Raw genomic sequence first — 20,959 nt, 5'->3', positions numbered from 1 at the left:
CTGGTTCACAGGAAGATGCAAGTTATAAAGGTAAGTGAAGAAAGACCAATAGTCACAGGGGCATGGTGACTGTGTGATTGATTTGTTTCATAAGAATCTCTTATTGGTCAAGAGAAAGCTAAAGATATGGAGCAGGGTAAGAATGTATAGTGTCAGGATAAAAATGTTTGTACTGTAAGCTTAATGTTGTAGCAAAGCTTATGATAACTGAAGAGGATCATATGAAGGTCACTACAGGCAGATCAACCATCAGAACAAAACTCAGAACTCTGAACAAATAATAAAAACATAACTTTGTAACAGAATGGAAAATTGTTTTCATTCGTGAAATGTCTGACTTTTCACCCATATAAAATTATTTGTTAAACAGTTTTAAAACAGTCATGTGAATAGGCTTTAAAGTACTGAAGTAGACATCTGAAAAAAAAATGTGTTTGCTTAGCAAAAATGTAATGATTAATTATAGAAGCATTGATTTACATGGCAAACTGTTTTTGAATAGGTCAGTCTTCAGTGTCTGGAGAACATATCACTAAACAACACAGGTATAAATACCCTTTCCAAAGGAGCTCCATGTTTCTCTGGCATTAACCAACACTAAAATTCCAATGAAGAGTAAATTCTGGGTATCAAGGACCATTCTGAAGTAATGACCCATGAATACTATAAGAAAAACCCCAGTTTTAGAAAAAAGTGAATGTAGGCACCAAGATACTTTTAGCTATTTATTAAAGATGCAGTCATTCATACCTAATAGAAAGACAATCCTTGGCGTCTCAGAGATCCGCAAATACAGCATTTGAAATGTTTAAAAGGTTTTCCTTTTTTTGTTTTTTTTTTGTTTGTTTGTTTGTTTTTTTGTGATAGAGTGACATTCTAGCTCCTGGCAGCACCTTTATTTCTTCCAAAGAAGATAGATGGGCACAGAAGAACTTCAACCCAGAACTTGCTCCAGAGTGTAGCACCAACCACTGAGCAAAAACTGCCTTTCACTTCAAGTACTGCCTTTTATCTGGACTTTTGCCAGGGCCTTCTTCAGACTAAGGAACACAGGACTCTTGGAAATCCATTGCCTTACTTTTGCCTAGACAAAGTAGGCTGGTCCTCCACACAAGCTACTACCCCATAACTGTTGGATCTTCTGATGCCTGGCAGGCCTAGATCTGGTAGCTGAAGACTGATGTTGTCACCCTGAGACCTCTGCCCTCAACAACCATGGAGGACCCCGGAGTGACTGTCTAAATAGCCAGCAAGTAAGTCTCTGTCACTTTAAATCACTAACTCAGGTAAAATTTATCCTTCTCATATCTTTAATGTCATTTGACAACCAGGCTTTGTCAGTTCAACAGCAGCAACCAAGGCTTCAGCTGGCTTTTCAGTTCTCTATGTAAAATTCATAGGCCTCATTCTTTTAGAGCTAATACTAAATCTAGACACAGTTCACCTTAGTACCAGACTCAAAAAGGGATAAACTTACTTTATAATGACTGCTCTCTGGTGAATTAGATAAAAAGAAGTTGCTTTAAGCTTTGTTTATGTGAAAATCGGAAATCTGCCTCACTTCCTTTTTTTTTTTTTTAACTTATCTTTCTTAGATCTGATGACCAGGGTACTAATGTATATTTTGCCAACTAACAGCTCTCTTCCACAATCTCAAGTCTACAAGAACTTGGTAGCTCATTATTAAGTTTCCTGTTAAAAATACAGACAAATACCTCATTCATAGACTTCATGGTACAGGATAAACTGGTTTCAGATATAATTTCAGAGGTTCAGAATTTTAACATTGATAAATACAGTTTTGATAAACTGAAAGAGCACTGACTACAGACAGACTTGTGAGTCCATAATTTTCTCTGGACTTTACTGCTCCCAGATTTTAGAGACAGGTTAGCATTAGAGAGGGTATGGAAGCGTCCCTCCTCCTCCTTCACTCACTCAACCACTTCTATTCAGTGAATTTCCTCTCATTATAGATTTAAGGATGTGTTTCATTAGGCTGAAAACAGGCCCTAGAAAATGTTCATACCTTTTAATCGAAAGCCATAGCTTTTGCTATGACACCAAGATGTAAATATGTTCCACATGTTTTACAAACACTGGCAGGTTCCTGCACAGATCTACCCCTCCTGCCAGACTTGTGCCAAGGCCAAACCCTCAAAGGCCCTCCAGATACATCATCAGCCACTATACCAGCTGAAGAAATGAACTGGGAAAATACTCGCAGGCTAACTTCACCCACATGCCCACTCATAAAAACTTATCTCGAGCCGGGCGTTGGTGGCGCACGCCTTTAATCCCAGCACTCGGGAGGCAGAGGCAGGCGGATCTCTGTGAGTTCGAGGCCAGCCTGGGTTACCAAGTGAGCTCCAGGAAAGGTGCAAAGCTACATGAGAAACCCTGTCTCGAAAAAAACCAAAAAAAAAAAAAAAAAAAAAAAAACTTATCTCTTAATTCATTGACATTTTTACAGTAAGGATAGAGTCATTTCCCACATTCAAAGAAACAGAAGATGTAATGTCTCCTGTACTTCTGGAACACATCATCTCCCATTTTGGCATGCCTCTTCCCACCCAAGCTCCTGGAATATCACTGCTGGTGCCACCACTCCAGACTCAAAAGCATATTTGCTCTTTCATCTGACTCAACCACCCTTGTCTCTTCTGTACAAGCAGGACACTTTTCCATCCCATTCTTTCTGGCAGTTATCGCTCTTCCCATGGCTAGCCCTGCTCATGAGACCAATAATAACAGTAAATTTTTTCTGAGCACCCTGTCTTCTCAGTTCCCTCAAGGAACAGATACCTGAGGTCTCCACAATGGCAGCTAACTGAATGCTTCTTCAATAAAACTTTCCGTTGTGTGTGACCCAACCCCCAGCTTCTCCCTCCCCACTTCATACCAAAATCAGCAGGAAGCAGTATTGAGAATTTTGCACCCTATTTCCCCCCATTTGCTATCCATAACTCACCTTCTTATAATAATCAAAAAAAGAGTAATGTTAGCATTCAGACCTGCCCCTTGGGGACCTGCCCAGCATCCTGATATCATCTTATATAAAGTCCTCTTTAAGAGAAAACCCCTCCCCTTCTCTCTCTTCCTTCTTTTCCCTCTTCCTCCTTCCCTTGTCATGAGGTAGCACAGCCTCCTCCCTTCCTTTTCTTCCCTTTTCTCTTTCTCTTTTTCATATTCTCCCCCCTTTCCCCCTTATTAAAACTTTCCATGTGGATGCCACATCTGCATGGTGTGAGTCGCTTTCTGCCATGCCCCCTTGGCCACTGCCTGCTGTGTCTGCATGGTGTTCATTGTGGACATTTTTCAATAATAACAGAGAGTGCCATATAGTAACAGCAATGGTATTTTGTAACATTGTGATATCTTCTTGGGTATTATTATTTACATTTAGTCACAAGAAAATTCATAACCAACAACTAGATTTAACTTAAGGTAAACAACCTTTTATAGATTATATTAATAATTTTCATTCATCTGTAGACACACATTAAATTATAAACAATAATAGTTTGGATTTATATTATCTAAAACTAGATTTTTCCAAGAAGATTTCTAAATACAAATACACACACCCACACACACCCCCCCCACACACACACACATAGAAATATTTCTGCAATAAAAATATTACACTTCATTAAGTATCAATTTGAGGCACATAATCTTACCAACACACTGAGGAAGCTGGGTCCACCTTCCTCTCATGCATGAAACTGACATATGTCCAATCATTGTGAAGTTTTCTGTGCAGTTGAACTCCACTGAATCTCCATGATGGTAAGGAGGGACAAAAAACTGGACAGAGCCATGCTCAATTTCAGGAATGTCTCCACATGTACTCTCCTCCTCTGCAGAAAGATATTTCACAAATGTGTATCTATGGTTAAAGCATCACATGCAATACAAAACAGAGTCTAAGTATTAAATTTTTATTACCAACACACATCGGCAATGTTGTCCAGTTCCCATCAACACACTGGATCTTACTGGGTCCCTTCAAGAGAAATCCAGGCTTGCAATCATATTTCACCACTTCATCATGGCCATATTCTTCTTTCTTTGTTCCCTTAGCTTCCCCATTGAGGAGTTCAGGAGGTTGGTCACATGGTCCTACTTTATCTACTGTGGAAATATTATGTAACTATAAATGAAAATGTCCATCTTGAAGTCTAAAAATCTAGTAGATAAAAATTCTTTTAAGAATTTATTCACCATATCACTTTTTATGACATTTTACTAAATCAATAGTATTTACACTAGACTGACATTTCACAGTTTGTAACATTTCTATTGAAATAGCACTGAAAGCATATTGAAGGTGGTACAGTGTGTGGCAAACCTGATACCTTGAAAATGCAGGAACCCAGTCAGCAATTGTAGTTGTGTCAATTATAGTGATTTTCACACTCCCTGAATATGTTTAACATACAGGTATCAATTGGTAAAAAAATGTTGGCACTGTAGAAAACATCTCTGATTAATGTGTTTAAATTTTTTAATAAATGCTAATGAATTCATCAAAATCTGCTTTCATACAGTTTAGACGTTCTTTTTGCAATGTGAGGAAATGCTTATGCTGTAAAAATGCCAGTATAAATGGTAATACAGACAAAATGAGAGACGTCTTTGTACTCTCAGCCATCATGTCTGCATGCTTAAACACTGATAACATATTTTAAGCTAGCCTGGGATTAACTTTGCAAATCAGTGACTGTGTATTAGCCACACAACCTGCAGCTTCATCATGGCTGTCTATATATCTGGATATGTTTAAGATTATGGACACAATGTAAGGCTAGGGGATATTAGGAGAAGGAAAATAAACTTCTGATTTTCATTCACCAAATGTAAAACAGATACTGACCTTTACATGTGGGAAACTAGGAGACCATCCAAAGTGGTAGCATTGCACTGAATCTGGTCCAACTCTGTGTCCTTGTTGGCAAGAAAATTTTAACAAATCTCCAACTTTATATTTGTCATTCCTGGGATTGACGAATAAGTGTGGTGATAGTAAGGGGATGCTGCATTCTCTTTCTTGAAAAATAAAATAATTAGAGAATACATTTAATCATTGAGAAGTAGTTTTATCTCTCTCATGTGCATTCACAGGGAAGCATCAGTAACCATCTTCCATATGAAAAGTGTTGAATATTACATTTGCTATAGCCCCTACATTCATATGGAAGTCTGAGGAATGTATATTGATGGAATACATAAGTCATAGACTTGAAAAAATGAAATTAACTTATTTTTACTGGGTCTGAATTGTGCAGAGGATTACTAATGTTAAATTTACAACTACCCTTTTCTTACAATACACAACTGTTCTTTCATATTTGAAATTAATACTATACAGTATGTGTATGATATTTTCAAAATATTATTTCAGTTTAATATACTTGAGAAAGTAGAACAGGTAAAGTCATTTCTAATGTATTTGAAGTTAGGAAAATATAGTTAGTTTATTTTAAATTAAAAAAGAACATAAAAAACGTGGACAAAACAGTAACATAAATTGTTTCAATATTTACAATACACTAAGCTATTTTGTTGTATTTCCAAATCTTATTAACTGTTAATCAATCTAACTTAAATTAAGAATTTGTAGCATTCCCCATTTCAATTATTTTTTTAAATTGTTGGCATTGTTGTTACAAAAAATAAACACTTTTTTCTTGTTTGAAATCTCCCATATTTACTAATTTATAAAATTAGAGATTACAATTTAAAAACTAGGTTTATACATAAAAGAAAATTCCAACTTTCAAGAGTCAAGTGCTAGTATGGAGTTAAAAACAAAAATGAAAGATATTTAAAAGCAATATCTAAAGCAAATAACCAAAACCTCATTTTGTGAGAGGACACACAAGTATGGCACACATTAGAGCTTCTGGAAACAGTCCCCAATAATTCCTTTGCTTTAATATTGAGATTTTTAGATTCCCTGGGAAAAATCAGCCTTAACAAGACTCACAGTTATTAAAGGTCTGGGGTCACTCATATTCACCATAACCATGAATAAATTTTAATAAGAAGAGGGTTTTATTTAGTTATAGGTATCAGGGGTGTGGCACCAGGTCTGCAAAACTATCTGAATTCATTATGTGACAGTTCATCCAAAGTTAAAATATTCCATCTTGTAGGAAAGCTCCTTTAGCAAGAAGGTAAAGATCTCTAAATAGCTCCAGGAAGTCCCTGAAAACTGACCAGATCCAGTAGGTAACTTTCTCCCAAGTAAACAAGCCAAACTGATGAATCATTCTCAGAGAAGGCAAGCTGCAAAGAAGATACTCAAACAAGCCTAGATGTAAAAATAGAAGATTTCGAGACTATATCAGCTGCCTGGAAGAAGCTAAAACCAGCCCAACTCTCTGGAAGAGGTTTAGAGCAACTGAGTCACTTGGTAAAAACACTCTCCAATCTGGTGTATAGGCTGTGCAGTGTACTCCAGTTATATGTTTCTGTGAGCTGTTACCCATGCTGGGTGGGCCTTGGCAATGCAGCAGTCTTTGAGTCATTTCTGGTCCTGTAAGCAACCTTCACTCATATTTCAGTAACCCAATAAAACTCATGGGTCATCAAGTTGAGTTTGGTGGTTTCTGTATGATGTCTGATCATGAACGCCTTATCTGGGGCATATCATCTCCACAGGAAAGGTTTTGTCACATTAATAAATAATTCGGTAGTATATTTTATTTTATTTTTATAATGTTAAGACTGACCCTAAAGTCATGGGGTCGACAAGCCTTGTCCTAATGAACTAATAGCCCTATCCTTGCATTCTATTTTAGTATTATATCGTAGAAAGTCCTGATTTCACAATCTTGAACTGCTTATAATCAGAGAGAAATTAATAATCACCATTTGCCTAGTTTGATTTTTTTTAATTTGCAGCGTCATTTGAATCTCTTTGTTGTTTATGATAAGTCTTCATATGTTGCCCAGAGTGGTCTCATATTCAAGACGCTCATAATTCTACCTCCCAAGTTCTAGGATTACAGACATGTACCACCTTGCCAGGTGTAGACATCCCTAATGAGTTATATTTGAGTGGATGCTTGATGCTGCAATCAATTTTCTAAATTTCTGCTGCTATCCTTTCTAAAGGAATTCTGGCCACCCAGGCATGGCAAACATGGCTCTGGCAGGCCTTGCCCTTCTCATTGCCTCTGCCTTCCTATAAATCATTAGATTACATTGGTAAAGCTAGCCACCAAGGTCTGTTCCCTTATTTGGCCACTTTCTCCTCCTGAGGCTGACTATCAAGGTCCAGCTATCAAAATATTGAAGTCAAAAATCCATGTGGCTCACCTAATAAACATGTCCAAATAAAATTAAACACTTCACCCTGACACAGGTTTCCCCTTGTACCTTTATAAACTGCCATTTTCCTATATGCCACATCTGTCTCCTCTCTATCTAGAGGCAGCCCTTTGTCCTGAGCCAATATTTTTCCTTTCACTTTCAATTTTTTTTCCTCTTGCGACTTATCCATCTCTTTCCTTCCCACTCTTCAAATTTGCATGACCTTTATTCATATTTCAAATCATAATTTTGAAACTGGAGACCTAGTTTAAATAACTAAGAGCATGCCTTTAAGATAATGACACAAGTATACTTTAGTCAGAGATACTTGATATACACAAGTCATACAAAGGAATAATTAATTTAATGTATTTTGTTTGTTGTTTGTTTGTTTGTTTGTTTATGGAAACAGAGACTCACTATGTAGCCCAACATGTCTTCAAATTTAAAATCTCTTGTTCCAGGGTTATAGTGCTAGAGTCATAAGAATATGCTGTCTACACCTCATAAGTACATTATTTTAAAAACAGATTATCAGCACTTGGGAGGCAGAGGCAGGCGAATCTTTGTGAGTTTGAGGCCAGTCTGGTCTACAGAGCGAGATCCAGGAAAGGCACAAAGCTACACAGAGAAATCCTGTCTCGAAAAACCAAAAAAACAAAACAAAACAACAAAAACAAACAAACAAAAAACCCCAAAATGCAGATTATCAGGCCACTGAGATGGTTCAGTCAGTGAGGGGGCTTGCTTCCAAGCTTGGTGACAAGTGTTCAATCCTGGGACTCACGTGATGAAAAGAGAGAGCTGACTCACAAGTTCTTTGACATCTTCATGAGTAATGTGGTGTGCACACCTCCATAGATGCACACTTATAACCATTGTACACATATATGATAAATAAATGCATGCAATGCAATAATAAAAACAAACATGATCAGCTTTAGCCTTCAAAATAGTCCTTTCTCCCAGTTTACATTGAATCAGAAGGAAGATCCTAGGAAGTTTGTATTTTCAAGTAACACATAAATATTTATTTTTGCCTTGTAAAAAGAAAAATCCCAGAGAAAATCGTACTCACCATAGCATGAAGGTATGTCAGACCATCCATCATATGTACATTTTATGGAGCCCTTGGTATGTTTATACTTGTTTTCATATCCAATATGGCATTCATAGTCTAATTTATCATTGAGTTTAAACCATGTGCTATTATTTTTAGTTCCAGCATTCTCAAATATAGGCCTATCACAAGACTCTAATGCCAAAATGAAATGGAAGATTTCATTAATGTGTCAATGGACAATCTGAGCAATTTCTTTGAGTAGAAAAGTAGTCATACGTTAATATATGATAACAATTAAATACTATATAAAAACATCCTTAGAAGACCAACAATAAATCAATTTCCTGAAATAGTTATTAAATAAAAACTACACTCTGATTAGCATTTACTGCCACAGTTAAGTTTTATAAAACTTTATTTTAAAAATAATTTTTCAGCTCATTTTTTTCTTATATTTATCACATACTGCAAATAAATAGACAATTTCAGATATATTTTGTTTTAGAGAAGGGTAATAAACCTTTGTGAACTGATGTCCCATATTTAGTAGTTCATATGCAATATTGAATATTGCATATCCAAAAAGGCTTGTAAATTATAATTTAATATACATGAATATTACATGGGAATAATTTTAATTGCTCTTTCTTTAAATAGATCCTCTAAAAGTACAATAAATGAAAAATAGAAACTAAAAAAGCAATAAATATATTAAATCACCTCATCATTTAAGTTATGTTGCATAGTTCTTGAAAAATTGCACTAGTTAGCTTTCTGATAAGTAAGACAAGCTGAACTCATTATTCTCAGAAAACTTTCAATGACTGTAGGTACTAAAACATGAAAATTTGATGTTACCTGGGAACATTTCTTTCTTTCCAATATCAAAATATTTGGGAAGAATTTCTAAGAGGGAAACCTTCTGAGACAGACATTAACTGATAGTGTCAAATACATATTATAAGGTTATCACATATTCTGTGATTTAAAACATGGACATGTATCTTCACCTAAAACTTGGCCTTTATATCTAGGAGCAAAGGCTTTCATATGCAAGGCACAGTATCTTTTAAAAGGCAGCTAGTCAAAGAATTCTTCCTAAATTTAAAACTATAGGGTATTTTAAAGCATTGGAAAAGGAAATAAACTGATATTCTACAAAGCAGGAATGAGTCCAAAAGGAAAAACAAATAGTGAAATATTTTTTTCTTGAAGTTTAAAACTCATCTTTCAAGTGAAACAACACCAGCCACCTCAAAGGAGAATAAAGCTAAACCTTATATATCACCAGTATAATGGCAGGAATATTATGAAGTACTCACTGATGCATGAGGGTTGAGCTGACCATCCATTTTGGAGGCAGGTAATTGTTCCTGATGTTTCTCCATTTGTTGTTACATATCCCTGTTTGCACCTATAGTGTGTTTTTCTATTTAGAGCATATGTATGATCAGATTCAGAAAGAAACCCATTCTCAATCTCTATATCGTACTTTGAACATGTCTCTAAAGGAGAAAGGAATAAAAAAAAGATGAGTGCATGCTCAGTAGCTTAAGGATTTACAATAGAAAAAGATATTAAAAATAGCTGTTAGTCACTTATACATGAAGACTTAAAATAATCAAAATCATTCACATTCCTGAACCAAAGAAATCAAATCATAGGTTTAAAGATACACAATATCTTGTTTGAATTTTTTAACATAGCAAGATTTAAATCACTCATAATTACTTCTAAAATTGTGTTAAATTTTTTTTCCAAGTGAATTCATAATCCTACAGAAAGTCTGAATGTTGAATAATACATTTTTTTCTTGCATTTTCTTTAAACCTGAGAATAATTGGCTCTCTAAGTCACCTAGACTTATTTACTCAGTTAGGGTTCCTGTGGTTGGGTGATAATCTTCGAAAATCTATCTGCACAGTTGCTACAGACTCCAGTTTCAAGAATTTGAAATGCCATTGTAACCTCATTCTGGGGGATGTCTTTCTGTATGCTGTGAATATATGTTATTCCTATTGGTTAATAAATAAACTGCTTTGGCCTTTGGCCAGGCAGCTTAGAGGCAAGCAGAATAGGAGAGAGACAAGAAAGGGAAAAGATGGGGTCCAGAGAGAGACACCATCCCATCATCCAGAAAGCAGCATGTAATTTCACACAGATAAAGTCATGGAACATTTGGCGATACATAGATTAATAGTTATGGATTAATTTAAGATATAAGAGCTAGCTAGCAAGAGACCTGCCATAGACTAAACAGTTTGTAAATAATATAAGCCTCTGTGTGTTCACTTGGATCCGAGCTGCTGTAGGACCAGGCAGAACACAGGAAAACTCCTGGCTACACCTCATGCCTAAAATACAATGGATGTTCAATGTTCAAAGAAGTTCAATGTTCAAAGAAGATCATGAGAAACAGAAAAATTAATCTTCTCATGACAAAATGATACCTCCTCATATCTTTAATAACTGAACTTAAAAGTGTAAAAGTAAATTTTTTAATTTCACTTTTCTTATCATCAGAATAATATTTCATTGTGAAATGTACCAGATGAAAACATATTCCATGAAAAATTTAATTAAAAAAAGAAAGTACAAAAGTATAATTCCTATTATTAGGAAAAATATATATTTTTTTCTCAGAACACACATTTATTTATGGATAAGTAAGAAATCAAAGAATAAAACATTAAATATTTTCTATAAATGACAATTAAAGGATTAGATAAAATATTGGGAGGAAACACTAAGTAGTGAAGAGAAAGGAACACCATCAAATTACTGGGAAAGAATAAAGAATAAAAATCATTAAGTCTTTCACTTTGTTAACTTGAAAAAGGAAGCAAATACTAATGCAAGGACAAACTATGAAAACCTAAAATGATGAACAGAGATCATGCAAAAGTCAAATGTGGGAAAGGTAATGAATTGTGATTTTTGTAAAGGAATGTAACAAATTGTAAAGAAAAGAAAAGAAAAGAAAAAGAGAGTGCCAGCCACAAACAAGAAGTAGAATGAAAAGTTTGGGTGCAAATTACCAGTGCCTGTTATTGGAAGACAAAGAGCCCCAGACTAGAATTCCAGAGTAGCAAGAGACTAATGAGGTCTGTTATCAAGGAGGCTTTATTATGGACGAATTTTCCAGAAAATAGTACACTGAGAAGAAACCTGACCAGAAAAAAAAAAATAGGTATTTTACTGAATTTAAGAAACAAAAAATCACTGTTCTCAAAGAGATCAGAGTTACTGGATCTGTGGTATAGAAAAGCAGAACAGAAAGAAAACCCGAGGTAGAATTCTGCAGGTCTCCACTGCCATCCTCTAGATCTCTGGCCAGATGTCAGCATACTTCAGCATAGTACAAGACTCTGTGATGCAATAGAACAGAAGAAGAAAAACGGCTGCAAATTGTAAGATCAAAGGCTCCCAGAACACCAGCAATGTGAGATACTCAAATTGAAAAGGTGGGACAGTTCCTTTTGATTACCCAAATCCTTTAGTAAGATCCCAGAAGAGGTTTATTGATGTTCCGAACACACTAGTTGGAAAGAAAAAGCTCCCAAACCAGTCTAAATAAATTTCAAAGGAAACAAAATTATCAAACTTAGCTTCCGTTCATGCAGATATCCAATCTCAAGCACTAACAGCAAGTGTTCTAACAAAGTACTGTTTCTTTACTAAAAGATTGTGGTGGATGTGAAATAAAATACAGTGTGGCCACTTCTTATTTCCCCAAGCAAAAATTCCCAGAAAACTAATTGGTAATGCTCACCCATTGCATCCAAGTATCAATGATAAAGAACATAAACATATCCATGATAAGACAACAATAGCATAAAGGAAGCTGGCTGCACCCAACATACACATTAAAAAGGACAGTAGCCCCATATTAGTTACCCGAGACTCTCTTAAAACATTGGAAAAAGAAGAAATTAAAGTTAAAGTTGGTAGATGTGTGGGGGAGGGCATGTTACATCCTGAACTAAAATAATGAAACAAAAATACAAGGAATAATGTTTATAATACATAAATGCATTCCTAAATAAAATAAACATTACACCTTGATAATATAGAAGAGCCTTAAGTTAATAACATTTACACAGATTTAGCAGAGAAAAGTAGAGACAGCACAGGATATCAATATCAGCAATGATGGGAAATGTGTGTGTGTGTGTGTGTGTGTGTATGTGTGCAAATTATTTTAAAAGAAACATCAGGGAATATTATGGGCATCCATATCAATTAATTTGACAAATTAAAAATTAATGGAGTTTAAAAGACATAGACTATACAACTCACTCAAGAAAAATATTTAAGATGAATATATTTGCTTCAGTATGAAAAACATGTACTAGCTAAACATTTACAGAATAACACAGGACTTTTCTGTTGTTATTGGTGCTATAAAAAACCAAAGGTCTAACTTACTACACAGTTATATCCTAATCATTAATATAAAAAATTAAATTATACTATATCAGTTGTCTCTAATTTTATTTCAGAAAAACATTTTATATTAAAAGCAAGCTCATTTAAAAAGGGACAAGGGACCATAACAGCAAAATAATTCTTCAAAATGTTCCATGATCTAGATACTTTAAACTTAATGTAAACATTATAAGATATGTTAATTAATGGAAATATCACACTTTTCCACCAATAGGTTTCTACAGTCTATACTTTTGTTTAACATTTGAATGTTATAAATTAAATTGTTCAGAAAGAAAGGAATCAAAAATCTAATGTTACAAGGTAATAGTCTTATATAATAGAATAGTCACTAAAGATATTTGTGATGTTGGTGAATGTAGAAGTATACAGAGCAGTGGAAAAGAACAGTGAGTCAGTAACCACACACACATAGGACTAGTATATATTTAAGAATAATTAATACCAATTTTATAGTAGAAGATAATCTTTTATCAAATAAAACTTTAACATTTAGGCATTTTAATGCAAAATAATAAGCATAAACTTCTTTCTCACACTCATATAAAATAAACACAAATATTTATCATATACCTAAATGTCAAATATAAACTTCTAGAAAAACATTTGCTTTTGGCTTAGGCAATGACATTTTAGATGACAAAATGAAGAACCAATAACTGAAATTTTTTGTTATGTTGAAGAGCATCATAACAAATGCTTGCTGTCATTGACCAATAGAGCCACATTTAGGGGCGAGACTTTGTGCCTACCTCCCCTATAGATGCTGGGTTTTGTCTGACTGCAGCTTGTGCAAATCATGTGCATGCTGTCACAGGGAGAGGGCTGACAATGCTCTAGTGGATGGACACACACGGAAGAGCTGAGGGGCATCGCAGATAGGACTTGATTTTTTTTTTTTTTAAGAACAAAAAAATAGAGTGGGTTGGTAGGGACAGGAGGCAGATATGGAAGGAGTTTGGAGAGGGAGGTGAATGTGATCAAAATATGTTGTGTGAAATTCTCAAAAAATAATAAAAATAAGAAAGGTAAAAAGCAAACATTTGCTCTTGAAAGACAGATAGAATGTAAGTTGAACTGTAAAAGTGGGAAAATACTTGTAAAGAACACTAGTCTACAGAAGGCTAATAGCAACAACATACTAAGTAGTCTCAAAATCCACTAGAAACAAAACAAACCACAAAGAAAAAGTGGGCAACATTATGAAGAACCATTTTCAGAAAGACGAATAGGTGACAGATAAACAGGGGAAAGGATGTTCTTCAGCTTTTCCCTGAGACCTGAGATGCTACCACTAATGTCTTATAACACCAAGATAAGCAGAAGCTTGTTTCCCAGAGGCTGCATATGTGAATATGGAAGACATAGTTGCAGAAAAATAACATGCATCTACAAATGATGCAGCAAATCAATCCTGTAAAGGGAGAAAAGCAAGTAAAGCCCTCTCCAGGCATAAAGACTACAGAAGTACAACAATGATCAGCAGAGCAAGACATTCTTAATTGTGTAATAGTGAAATTTATATATTAGTGATAACCAATAGCTGTATAATTTGACCCAAGTCCTAATCAATATGCAGGAATTCACACCTGGTACAACAAATATAGTGAAATACCCTATAGTAGAGCCCATTACTATTACCTCACTAGACCAGTTCTATTTTTGACAGCATTGTAAACACTTGTCCCTGTATTCACAAGTATGTAGTCAGCAGCTGTTCCAGCTTTGACCTGGAAGTACTACCCATAGTGAGGCTTTCTGTAACTGTTACACCTACCTATAATCTGCCCCTGAGGCAGGCCAAGATAGGAGCCCTTAAGACCTGAGATCTGGATGTGTCGACTCTCTTGGTTCCTGGTGATCCTGGATGGTGGATGGTAAATCAAGCGGAGTTGTTCAGAGAACCCAGCTGGACTGCATCTCACCTCTCCTGGATCCTGTAACCAACCTCTTTACTAGTTGTAAGTTACCCCCCAAAATAAACCTTCTTTTTAACTATGTGGAGTTGCCTTAATAAATCCTCCAATACAGATAGGTGCTGCTCCCACCCATCATCAAAGAACTTTCTCTTTTTGCAGAAAATGGAGATTAATTCAGAAATCCACAACAGGACAAAATACAGAGAACAACTGAGTGTAGGTTGATCAATCCTAGTTAATTCATTTTCAAGAAAATCTACACACTCAAGGCTCCAAGTATATCATAGAAGAAGGAACAGAAAGATTGTGAAAGGCAGAGAATCAAGATGTCTGCTGTGACATAGTGTTTTTCTATATATGACAGATAAACTGCCTCCACAAAAATCTCAGAAATAAGGTTGTTCAGCACAATACCAGTAGACATGCCATTGCATGCAGAGAACTTCTCACAATCTCTACCCCTAGATGAAGAGCTATATGTAATTAAAATTTACTTTTGCCGGGCAGTGGTGGCACACGCCTTTAATCCCAGCACTCGGGAGGCAGAGGCAGGCGGATCTCTGTGAGTTCCAGGCCAGCCTGGGCTACCAAGTGAGTCCCAGGAAAGGCACAAAGCTACACAGAGAAACCCTGTCTCGAAAAACCAAAAAAAAAAAAAAAAAAAAAAAAAAAAAAAAAAAAGTTTGCTTTAATTGATAAAAATCAATCTTCTCTTGGAGTGATCCTCTCAATAAGTTATCCAATCTCAAACACATTCAAGCAGCACTAAATGGACTCATAGGGGGTGTGTGTAGGGTATTGTGTGTGTGTATGTGTGTGTTTGAAAAATCACAGTTAAAAAGAAGAGGTCATGAATTTGATAGAGGAGGAAGAGAGAGGAATAGGTGAGAGGAAAGAGATGAGAAAATGGTGTAAATACAGTATTCATGTATGAGAGATGAATTTTCAATAAATTAACACACCTCTCAACTCTCAGCAGAGAAAATTCTATTTGCAGTTGACTTCATTTAACACAGGTACCTACAAGTGATCAACATACAGAAAATAAGGCTGAAATATTCAGACCTTTATGGGATATCTTTATCACATTCTCTCCTATAAAGTCTCAAGGATACTGGAGAGGAAAGGGCAAGAAGAGTAGATGAGCCAGAAAAGGTACTTAGGAACCAAAGCACCCCCATTTCAAGCAAGCCCCTCATCCCAGCTTAAAACAGGCCTGAGTTTCAAAATTCTCAGAGCTGCTGACATAGGTCCCACGACAAAGTCAAGATGTTTGAAGAGCCATCTGGTAACCATTGATTAACCACAGAATGCCCCAATGCCGGAGGTAGTCTATAAAGTTGGACAAGCAACCAGTTAAAATAACAAAGTAAGATAACACAGAAATTCTGGAAAGCCCCTAAAACTTGAGCCAATCAGAATTGCACCCGTACTAGCACCCCTAAATGATGTAACCTGATGGTTTTTGCCTTTAAAAAACTGAGTTTGCAAAGGGGCAGGAACCTCCTCTAGCCTCCACTTTGTCAGGGTGCTTGACTGGTGCTCCACTGAGGTCCCTGCTTCAATAAACCTTACTTTTGCATTTCAGTGAGCTTTGTGTCTCTAATGGTCTTTTCAGGGGTCTTGTACCCAGGGCACAACAGTATGTGACTACCAGGAAGCAGAATTTGGGGTACAACAAGTCAGATGCACCTATGAATTCGGAGTGGTTGTGAGAAAATGCACAAGGCCTGCACATGTGCAAGCTAGAGCAGTTCCAGCATGGCGGTGGGGGTGGATGGGCACAGAATCCCACTCCTAGCAGCTGCTGGCAAAGGAAGAATCAGTTTTCTTTATGAGTCCACTCCTGGTTATTGTTTCTTTCTTTGATGGGCACAGAATCCCACTCCTAGCAGCTGCTGGCAAAGGAAGAATCAGTTTTCTTTATGAGTCCACTCCTGGTTATTGTTTCTTTCTTTCTTTCTTTCTTTCTTTCTTTCTTTCTTTCTTTCTTTTTTTTTTTTTTTTTTTTTTTTCAGAGCTGAGGACTGAACCCAGGGCCTTGTGCTTGCTAGGCAAGAGCTCTACCACTAAGTTAAATCCCCAACCCCTAGTAAATCAGCCACTCTCCAGTGTAACACCACACATGTAAGAATATAGAAACAGCACAACTTGTACTTCATAGGTTGTTAGAAGAAGGAGGAGGAGGGGAAAAGGAGAAAAGAAGGAGGAGAGGAGGGGAGGGGGGCAAGGGGAGGGGGTTGGGGGGAGGGAGGAGGGGAGGGGTTGGGAGGAGGAGAGGGAGGGGAGGGAGGGGATTGGGAAGGGGAGAAGGAGAGGAAGAGGGAGAGGAGAGGAGAAGAAAGAAGAGTAGAGCTGGAGAGATGGCTCAGAGGTTAAGAGCAGTGGCTGTTTTTCCAGAGGTCCTGAGTTCAATTCCCAACAACCACAAGGTGACTCAGCAATCTGGAATGGGATCTAATGTCCTCTTCTGGCCTGCAGGCACACGTGCAGATAGAGCACTCATACACAAAAACATAAATAAATAAATCTTGAGGAGGAGGATGAAAAAAATAGGACATAAAGTTGAATGGGTAGTAGCAGGGACACATGCCAGAGAATAGCTGGGGATAGATGAATATAATAAAAGATATTTTATAAAATTTTGAAGAACTATAAAAAGAAAATTCTCAAAAAAATTAAAATTGTTTTAAAATGTCCTACAAAAAGAAAAATAATTCACAAGTGTTTACTTGGGTCTCACTGAGTGTTAAATACAGTTACTAGAAATAACTATTTAGACACACATATATTCACAAATGGGGAGAACCATAAGAATGTATCATAGAGATCCAGCTGTGTATTAAAGCTATACTTTGACTGGCCAAGGGTCTGTCAAAAGACAAGCCATTTATTATGAATATTTGGTGCCATCTAGCCTTTAATATTTCAGCTGTCTTCTAGTATGAAATTCTTGCTAGCCCAAATATTTCCAGACCTGCTGAACTTCTAGGTAACTAACTCCCCCCGCCCCCATGCATAGCTTTGTTTTATGTGCAAATGAGCCTCAGACCATCCCCATGCCTCAAGGCCTAGAGGCTCTCCAGAGAAATTGTCTGAGAACAAAGGGGGGTTTTACATATCAAGGTGAAAGGTAAGGTAGAGGGACATTACTGAGGAGGCAGAGAACCACGTGCCCAGGGAAAGAAAAAGCAGGCATTTTCTGTAGAGCAGACATAATGGCAGGATGAGAGAAAAGAGAAGACAGAGGTTCCGTATAGGGTAAGCAGATCTCAGGCAGAGTTTTCTGAGTGCCAGAAGTAGAGAGTAGCAGAGATGGAGACTGAGGAAATAGAGGATGAAGATGAGGCTGGAGGCATAGGAGTTTAGTCATTAGCAGGACTCTGGGCTATTGAACTGGACAGAACTGAAATTTGTAGACAGGATTTCATCCCAGAGAAATAAAGTAGACAGATAAAGAACTTGGTGTATCTAGATTTATTCTTGTCCTGAATGCCTGACGGAGCTATAGCTTTATTGATAGAATTTTGTCTTAGAGGAATAAAGTTAACAGACATAAGAGCATAGTGTATGTAGATTGTTTTTCCCTCAGATATCCCACAGCAGACGTAGCACACTCCCTGGACCCTGGGTATTCCATACAAAATTTGATCAATGAATCATATCCTAGATGCATAAAGGGTTGTAAAATAAATTATACAAGAAAACATCCAATTAAAACGGGATATTCTTAGATGATTGCTATTATTAGCCCACTAGGAAGATAAAATGAAAGTAAAATAATACTCTCATATACTGATGTGTTTAGAATATAAAATCTTACTCTCTTGATATTTAGAGGGAAATAAATCAACTGAAGCTTGCTCATTGCTGTTATGGATGCAAAATATCCCAAACATCCTGAAAGTCCACATGCCAGATTATTACAGACTGAATCATGCACATGCCATAGTATTCATAAATTTTAATTTTAGATATTTATCTAAGAAACACATTATAAATTTTAATCCAGTGGCTTGTCTTCAAATTTTCATAAGCAGCTCAAAAATTGCCAAGATCTAAAATAGCCAAAATGTTCCTTAAAATGTTACAGATAGCTAAATTATTATATATATGTAAATGTATCTTTCCACAATAAAAGTCAGTTACTATACAAGTCATAACATAGAAAAACAACACAGATAGTCTACAGAAAACTTATGGAATTAAAGTTTGAAAACATGATTCATAAATCTATTGATATGAAGTGGTAGAAATACAACATTACAGTAACAAAAATAAAAGTTATTGCCTAGGGTGGTGGAGTTGAAGAGGAAGGAAACAAGAGAAATTCCTCAGTAGATTAAGACTGGTTCTAGCTTGATGGGGTTGTATTCATATAAGCATACTCATTTGTCAATGCCACTGACCTGAACTCTAAATATATTTGAACTATTCCTGAATAGAAATGATTTTTCATAGACGAGTCCTTTGAAAGTGGGTACAAAACTGTTAGTTGTTTTAAAATCTTTTTGAGTTACTTGGAGAAAGAAATCTAAATCAATTTACCTGGATAGGACTTAAAAAAATAAAAAGACAGAAACATGAAAAAGCAGTATGTACATATAGATCAGCACACTTAACAAACATGAACAAAACCAGCATGACAGAAAGACTATAAAATAAGAACTCAGTACAAATTTTAAGCAGGTCACTAATATTAATCACATAAAATTTAAATCACTGAAGATTAGAAATTCTTAGAGATTAAATAAATTATGGACAATATCAAAAAATAATGCTAACAAAAATTTCTCATCAGCAAAATGATAGAACAGAAGACAATTGACAAGCATTCAAAAACAGACTAAAATTTTTAAATATACATTACATTCATAAATGACAATATGATTATGTGATTATTTCAAAATTGTTCTGAAAATTCAAGATATCATTCAAATCTAATCAAAAAGTTTAAAAGTTGGCAATCTGAAGTAAACAAAAAATACATATAACTCATATTGATTTTTAGAATTCTTTAATATAGCAGCAAAATAATTACAAATGTGTAAATTAGAAAATGCATTTGAAAAATTAAATTCATTGACTGCAAATTGACTTAGGATTATATTTTTTAAAACCTAAATGATAATGAACGGAATTTTTTTTTCTTTTTTTTTTTTTTTTTTTTTTTTTTTTTTTCTGGAGCTGAGGATCGGACCCAGGGCCTTGCACTTGCTAGGCAAGCACTCTACCACTGAGCTAAATCCCCAACCCCATGAAAGGAATTTTTAAATATTTATTTATATATTATATATACAGTGTTCTGCCTGCATGTATGCCTACACACCAAAAGACAGCATCAGATCTTATTACAGGTGAGACATCACATGATTACTGGGAATTGAACTCAGGACCTCTGGAACAACAACCAGTGCTCTTAACCTCTAAGCCATCTCTCCAGCTCAAGAAAAGGAATTTAAAACATTACTATTATGTTGTAACAATTTATAGACATTTATTTTAAAAATAAAGTGTGACATCACACAGACATTTTCAAGAACAAAGAACAAGAAGTAATCATCAATACAAACATATTAGTACAGAGATTGGAGAAAAACATGAAAACCAGACACACAATGTCCTAGAATTTCATTTCCAGTTACACATCACAAAGGATTCAGAGACAATTAGCAAAGCTTTAAAATGCCATATTACTACATGAATATATGAATGATGTGTGTAGCTATTATCATATTTGTTTAATTTTAAACTACATTATTATAATTATTTGAATCAAATAACAATGTGATTCAAAGTTTATAGTATTATAAACAAAAGTTTAGTCAATATTTTGTTGTAATGTCTATTAGGTGTGTTTGCTTTTCTATATACTTACCAAGAATCCTCAGTATTCACTTACACACACTTGAAAAGAAGCATTTTGCCACAGGTAATATAGATGGGATGGGGAGTCAAGAGCATATTGTGACTTCAGAGCTGGTTACTTACTGACACGGATGCATTTAGGTTGAGGAGACCAGCCGTTCTCTGTACATGTAACTGTATCTTGACCATTTGGAAGACTGTAGCCAGGGTAACACTTGACTGTTACAGACTGGTCCTGTATATAGTTTCCTTTCCATTGTAAATAATTCCCATTCTCCACATACTGGAAACCACATTGCTCTAAGGACCATAAGTATACCATAAATATTCAATAAAA

The 20,959-nt window shown here is 35.7% G+C and overlaps 1 pseudogene; it reads right to left on the bottom strand.

Annotated features, from left to right (window-relative positions):
- The window catches only part of LOC114684898, an 84,269-nt pseudogene that overhangs the window by 20,868 nt on the left and 42,442 nt on the right, over positions 1-20,959 (bottom strand).

The sequence above is a fragment of the Peromyscus leucopus genome, chromosome 15, assembly GCF_004664715.2.
Source record: "Peromyscus leucopus breed LL Stock chromosome 15, UCI_PerLeu_2.1, whole genome shotgun sequence".
Lineage (NCBI taxonomy): Eukaryota > Metazoa > Chordata > Mammalia > Rodentia > Cricetidae > Peromyscus > Peromyscus leucopus.
The sequence above is the reverse complement of the archived record's forward strand: the minus strand, read 5'-3'. Positions and strand labels throughout refer to the sequence as shown.